This window comes from Zootoca vivipara, chromosome 1, assembly GCF_963506605.1.
Source record: "Zootoca vivipara chromosome 1, rZooViv1.1, whole genome shotgun sequence".
In the NCBI taxonomy this organism is placed as follows: domain Eukaryota; kingdom Metazoa; phylum Chordata; class Lepidosauria; order Squamata; family Lacertidae; genus Zootoca; species Zootoca vivipara.
In genome coordinates, this window is record NC_083276.1 from 57910857 (window position 1) to 57916895 (window position 6039).

Here is a 6039-nt window from a genome sequence, read left to right on the forward strand (position 1 = left end):
AAGCAGCCGGGCCAGCTATTCTAAATCCACTTTCTAGAGAGTAAGCACATTGGGCTTCTTTGTATGAGTATGTACTTAGTGGCAATAACTTCGGCCCTCTGTGCAATCCTGACAAGATATAATAATAAAAAGACGATCCAAATTATGTGTAGCGTTTAATTTTGAAGTCGAAGCAGCCTGAGTCTAAACTCATTACGCGCAACAAAGGCTCCGAGACTTCCGTAGATTATGTCTACTTAGACGTAAGTCTCATTATTGTCAATGGAGTTTAGTCCCAGGTAAGTGCTGTTGCATATAGAATTGCAGTCTCAAACTTCCCTTGGCTTGGATTCTGGCTCCAGGGTGCTATTCTGTTTAAAACAAATAAATTAATTACAGCCTTGCATCTGCATGCATTTGCTTGGAAGTAAACTCCTTGCAGCCAATGGGGTTTCCAATTTAATGCATTTTGGAGCGGGACAAGCCCTTGGCCCGGAAGATGTGGCAGATCTTTTGGTAGCTTGCCGTAGAAATGCCACAAACATGGCATAAGCAAAATAGTGGCTATTATTTCCTCCACCGTGCTTAGCCGGAACCCAAAGAAGGGACGGGAAGTGCACTTTTCTGGGGGTGGGGCTTTCAGAGTGAATTTAATTTCATTGCTGTAGTCGAGGGAAAGATACTTTGAACTATTAATTTAAATGCATCTAATCCCCTGCGCCTTCATCATAAAACATGTGGTAAGTAGGTGTGGGATTCCAACCCATTTGAAATATTTTACGCCATCCAAAACTTAATATAACGTACATGTATCAGTATCATCATCTAGGGAAAAGTAAAAACCCTTCCACACTGGGGAGGGAAAAGTAGGACCTTATCAACCACTTTTGGGGAGATATTGTCTCGTTGAACTCAGTTGGAGGTTCCTTCTGAGCAGACACATAGGATTGCAGTACGCAGCCACAATTATTGAGCAGTACTGCTAAATATGACGCTTATCAAAAACCGCCTTTAGAAACTGGCTCCCTGGCTTTCACTTCAACATCCAAATGTGGTATACAGGTATGGGGATGTGCTGCTGTTTGCTTTGCATAAGGCATTATCACCGCATCTTGGGTAATTTTACTTAGAATTAAGTCCCAATGACATCAATGGGGCTCCTCCAAAGTAAGATAGAGCCGTCGGGCACGGTTCTATAGACTCGAGGATATAATGGAGAAACCCTAGGGAGGAGGTCTGACAGCCCAGTCCTGTTTACTCGGAAGTAAGTTCTGTACCAGTCATTGGAGCTTCCTCCGTCGTAAATGCGCAGAATTTGCAACCCCAGCTTTCTGCGCATGCCCAAAGTTCGAGTACATCGCTGTTGGACATACGTGAGTGTATATACGGATATGTATGTGTATATATATTTCCTGTGCAGCTTCTCTGTCTCCAGGGTGCCTTCTAATTGAAGCACAGCCTGGCATTGTGAAACGTTAAGTAAACTCCGCAAATTCCAGGCACGCCTTGATATGCAAACTTAAAGGATGTGCTTTTGCATAACCTTCCCAAGTCTTTTGGAATACCCCCCCTCCAGTCTCTTCGCTTTCCCTATTATTAAAGCACACTAACGTCAGATGGTCAAGAGTGTCTCCGTTCTCGTTTTAAAAGCTCTTCGCTTATCTGCGACTCACATTTTTATTTCTTAATTTGCGTTTAGTAAATATAACTCGGGTCAGTGGCCAGCTGCGCGCACTCCCTTTCTACCGAACAATATTTGCTTTGTAAAGTCGGTTCCCCTTTCCAGTCCTTTAAGGGGGGGAGTGGCGGGGGGGGATCCACGACGAGAGCAATGTTGTTGTTTTTTTCATTCATAAAAATCTGCGTCGGTGTGGCAGGACCCCTTGATTTATGAGACGGAGCAGTATCAGCTACAGCTTTTCCGGAGCCCCCCTTGCACCACCACCCTCCAGCTGAGACGGCTGCACAGAAAGACCGGCTTCTGCTGCGTGTGGCAATATTGCAGGAGAGAGATCGCCCACTTAAAACAAAATTGGCTCTAATTCCTGGAGGGAACTCCCCCCCCCTTTCTCCAACTGGGCTCCAATACAAGAGGAAACTGGAATTAGCATAAGCCAATGGGGGAATAGATCTGTTACCAGGCGGATCAGGCAGATCTGAACTAGGAACTTGTTTGATTTCTCTCTGACAAGACAAAAGGGGTTGAGGCAAAAGTGCGAGAGCCGGAGAAAAGCGTGAACGCTGGACTTGCAACGGGGGAACAGGAAACTTTTGATGGAAGCTTTTTCTCACGTTCACAGTTGCACTTCCCCGCTTGGTCAACAATCAAAAGGAAAAACGGAGAGAACCGAGATGCTCTTTATTTAATGGCGAATAATAATTGGGAAAGAGTTGGCAGCCTTGCAGACGTTGAAGCTAGGAAGGGGGCTTTCGTAGTGCACGTGTCTGGTTTAAGAGATCACGTATAAAAGGGAAAGTGTGGGGCACCGCAGTTTGGGGTGTGCGGGCATGGGGGTGGTTATGTAGAGAGATGAAACACAGATTCCCATTTGGACATTCGCCCTTTGCCCATTCCCTGTATGGATTTGAGATCACTCAGATCAGCGATTACCTTGCTCTCTTCCAAGGTAGGAGGGCCGATTGCCCTTTCAACTGGAAAAGGGACCATCTGATATACAGTACTGTACCAGCTTCGCATATGCGCTCCGGCATTTCTGCCCCTTAAAATGTGCACTTTCCCCTCGATCCCCAGCGCCGGGAACCAGCCTTCTTTTGTTTGTAAGAATGCCATAAATTAAACAAACCACTTCCCACATGTGTAGGTGGAATCTCACCTTGAGCGAGATACCTGATCGGCAACTTTAAAGGAGTTCGTTGCCCCCTCCGCTCCACCCACCCCCCTCCGCGCTTTCTCCGCTCGGTCAATGTTTTCCATTGTTAAATCTTTCCAAGGCTCTCATTAAAAAAATGCAGCTCCTTTTAGGTCTCACGTTCCGTTTTCACATGGTGTTAGCTAAAGCGCACCCCTGTTTCATTTTTCACTCACGATTTTGATAGGGGGGGGGAATAATCAAGAGCTCGAATATAAACGGCACGTAAGTTTTAGGTTTGTTCTGACAGCTTTACCGAAGTTTTTAGAAAAAACACACCTCGTAGTTGCAACTCGGGAGGTGGCGGCGAGATCTTTTCTTCTGTCAACCCCCCAAATCCCTTTTTATTAAATATTGGTTGCAATCAGTGGGTCTCTTTCAGAATAAAACTTATGAGGAAGAGTGGGGGTGTCCCTCCTGAAGGACTCGGAATGAGAGGTGGATTGGGGGCGCCGAGTCAAAAAGAGACCCACATGGTGCGACTGTTGGGGAGCTGCAGGCGATCTCGCCTCCTCCCTCCAGCCTGCATTGGCTTCGGAGCTGGTTCCTGCTACGCTCGTCTTCTCCTCCAAGGAGGCGCGTATGAGGAAGAGGCGCCCTTAAGGGAACATGTGCGGCGCGCTCCTAAGCACGTTTGCTCGGAAGTCAGCTTCAACCCCCCCCCCCGGCCGCCTCGTGTTCAGTGCAACTTTCTCCTAGGTAAAGGGGCAAAGGACTGCCGTCTGTGCAGATGACAGTAATAACCAGTCGAGCGGCAGAAAATGTTGCAATTACGCACACTGGCGCTCTCTTTCCACCCCCTCCCCCGTGTGGATTCTGGCAAGCGTCTTCTGAGTCCCTAAAAAAACCCACCCCCTTATATGTGAAAAGGTCTTTGGCATTCTAAACAAAACAAAACCGGCCACATATTTGGGAAGGGCCCGTGGTTAGATCTGTGTCTGTCGGCGCACAGCGCCGCATGGGTTGTTGTACCTTGGCCAGGCTGCGCGGGGGCGCATACTCTTCCTGAGGTTTACCTACCACACCGCGGCGCGCATGTTTGCCAGAGGCTTGCTGCGTCTTGCTTGCCTTTGCAATTGTTTGCAAGCATCGTGTATCCTGGCCAGCCGCGCTTCTCGCAAGACATTGCCTCCCAAACCGACCCCAGCGAAGTGCTTAATGCGTGAAATCCTCAACCCAGCCAGCCATCCCCTTCCCGCCGCCGTCTAATGGTGCTTTTCTCCCCCCTCTCGCTGTGAGAAATTCTGCCTGATCTTGCTTGTATTGGATATAGCAGCAGCAACATCAGGAAGCTGAGAGTGTGTGTGTGTGTGTAGAAGAGGAATCTTTCAGGCACTTTCTCATGATGTAATGAACATTTTTCCTCTTGTGTCTTGCCCTCCCCCCCCACTCCGCCTCGCTTTCCAAAAAATAAAAAAGGAGGAAAGTATATGCAACCTTCTTCCAATCAGGGGGATGCAAGCAAGAAAGCAGAAGTTATCTGTTGCTGCGCTGGAGAGTTGCGGTTAAGACGAGTTTCCTCTCTCAACTTTCTCGTCTGGCGAGCGAAGCTACATAATCTTGGGCTTTCTTTTGCGCATTCTTACTTTAAAAAGCAAAATAGCAAAGGGTCCCCCTTACGTAAGGGCCACTGCCTACATTGTACTTGAATAAAAGAGATGGATCAAAATGCAACCGGATAATGCATATGATGATTGCTGCGGAGTTGGGGGGCGGGGAAAAATCTGGGCTCTTTCGATAATTTTCGAGAGTGGGGAGGGGATGCTACCGGTTTCAAAGTGCATTTGGAGATGTTTAATATACGATACGTCTGTAGTCTGCTCCCTGTGAGTGTTTTAAGAGCGGGGGGGGGCGCTGAATAGCATCTGTATTTTAATAAGAAAAGACGCTGCTCATTTAATGCTCCGGTTCTCCTTATTTTCCCACGCTAAACCGGGAGGGATCCTAAGCGCATTAAAAGTTAACGCCGAGGCTCGTAGGTAGGGCAAGGTTTGTGGGCTTTGTATCGAACCCGAAGCTGGGAGAAATATTGGGCGATATCGCTTTAATTGAGGCTTCTGTGCTCTGATCATTAAATGGAAGCGCTGCGAATTCCTATCATTCCTGCCTGTGCCTAAGTTAACAAGCCCACATGGTTTCTCTTATCACCACCGCGCACCGTAATGTCTCTAAGACGAGGACCCGTAGGAACTGGCAAATGGATTCACGTCAGCTCGCTGTTTTCACCCGCAGGTCGCTGCTGTTTTGAGAGCCTTGGAAAACTTTCCGACAATAGTTTTTTTGTTTTAACACTAAAGGGAAGGTCAGTTTTTTGTTGCTGATGCTGTAATAGAGGTCTTTGCTTATGAGCAGTAAGCTTTATTATTTTTAAAATACAAGTTTTAGGATTTGGACTGAGAAATAAACTGAACAACACAGTTGTAGAGACATATAAGAAGAGAATGTGATAATCTTCCCTGATACAGAAGGAGTCTTCCTGCCGCTCTCATTGGCAAAGGAGGCAAAGGAGCCCTATGCACATATTGTGCTGTCTCTCCCTGACCAGTTTGTTAAGCGCTATTGTACTTAATTGTGCTCGTGAATCGGAACGGAAGTACAGTAAATGCATAGCTGCCAAGTTATCCCTTTTTTAAAGGGATTTTCCCTTATGCTGAATAGGCTTCCTCGCGAGAAAAGGGAAAACTTGGCAGCTATGGTAAATGCCAAGCAGTATACAAATCTCATAGGCATACAATTGCATACAATTTAGTGGATTGTGTTTTTGCCATACATGGATAGGGAGTCTGGTGCCCTTGAATCCAGATGTTGTTGGACTCTGATTCCCTTCATTCCATGACCCTTGGCCACAATGGGAGTTGGCTTCCAGCAACATGTTGAGGGCCGCAGGGTTGGAGCAGCTTCAGTTCTCAGAGGCTCCCATTATGATTTAGGGCAGGGGTAGGCAACCTCAGGCCCATGAGCCAGATGCGGCCCCATCGCCTTCTCAATCCGGCCCAAGGATGGTCTGGGAATCGGCATGTTTTTACATGAGTAGAATGTGTGCTTTTATTTAAAATGCATCTCTGGGTTATTTGTGGGGCATAGGAATGCGTTCATTTTTCTCTCTCCAAAATAAAGTCCGCCCCACCACATGGTCTGAGGGAGGGTGGACCGGCCCATGGCTGAAAAAGGTTGCTGCCCCCTGATTTAG